Here is a 974-nt window from a genome sequence, read left to right on the forward strand (position 1 = left end):
ACGTGCTGTGTGTGAGGGAGGCCATCAAGTTTGCTGCAGACTACTGCAGAGCCGGGAAGGTGAACTATGATTGGTTATAGAGCTGGAGAAGAGGAGTTCTGATTGGTGCAGAGATGAAAAAGTGATAGCTGGTTTAAGAGCTTAGAGTGTTAAGAATCACTTTGTCTCAGACAATCTAATGTCAGAGGGCTGATCCTGTTCTTGTATCCCACCAGTGTCTCTTCCCTGACAGAGGGAGGCTCAGTGACCAGCAGAATAGAGACAGTCTGTGACTCTAGTACAGTTGTAACTGGCCCTGCACTCCTGGTGTGCTGCAGGCCAAACAGCATAGATATAGGAAGATCCTCTGCTACAGTAGAAATCCCTGATCAGGCTATTCTGCAGTATCATGGTGGGGTTGGCTAGCTTGTTGAGTGTCTTTCTTTTGAAACCTCCTTGGCAGGGTCCTATTGTGATGGAGCTGGAGACCTACCGTTACCATGGACACAGCATGAGCGACCCCGGCGTTAGGTGAGACATGATCTCTGACCTTTGACCCCTGACCATGTGTTCGGCAACTGAGCACCCTGTCTCTCCCCGCCCCCTCACTCCTCACCACATCTCCCATCTCTCTCCCTCCCTCTCTATTCTGTTTTTAGCCCTGCCCACCTCCTTGTGTTGCCACTCCCTAGTTTACCCCCCCTTTCCCCTCTTAGTGTAGTGCAGTGTTAGTTTGGGAAGAGCACTGTTTCCTTTCCAGGTCTGTCTCTCTCTCTGTCTCTCTCTCTGTTTCTCTCTCATCAACCAAGGGCTGGTGCAGAACCTTGCTAATCATGTCTAAGTCCTCTTCCTRTGTGTGATGTAACTTCCTGTAGCTACCGTTCACGTGAGGAGATCCAGGAAGTGCGCAGTAAGAGTGACCCCATCACCATGCTGAAGGAACGCATGCTGTCCAACAACATGGCTTCTGTGGAGGAGATCAAGGTACACACACA

The 974-nt window shown here is 50.4% G+C and overlaps 1 long non-coding RNA gene across 1 annotated transcript; it reads left to right on the plus strand.

Moving 5' to 3' along the window:
* Positions 1-958, plus strand: LOC112080343 (uncharacterized). Its single transcript, XR_002896171.1, has 3 exons — positions 1-59; positions 443-510; positions 855-958. It is a non-coding gene; the product is annotated as an uncharacterized lncRNA (long non-coding RNA).
* The last annotated feature ends 16 nt before the right edge of the window (positions 959-974 follow it).

Source organism: Salvelinus sp. IW2-2015, unplaced genomic scaffold (assembly GCF_002910315.2).
Source record: "Salvelinus sp. IW2-2015 unplaced genomic scaffold, ASM291031v2 Un_scaffold16193, whole genome shotgun sequence".
NCBI lineage: Eukaryota > Metazoa > Chordata > Actinopteri > Salmoniformes > Salmonidae > Salvelinus > Salvelinus sp. IW2-2015.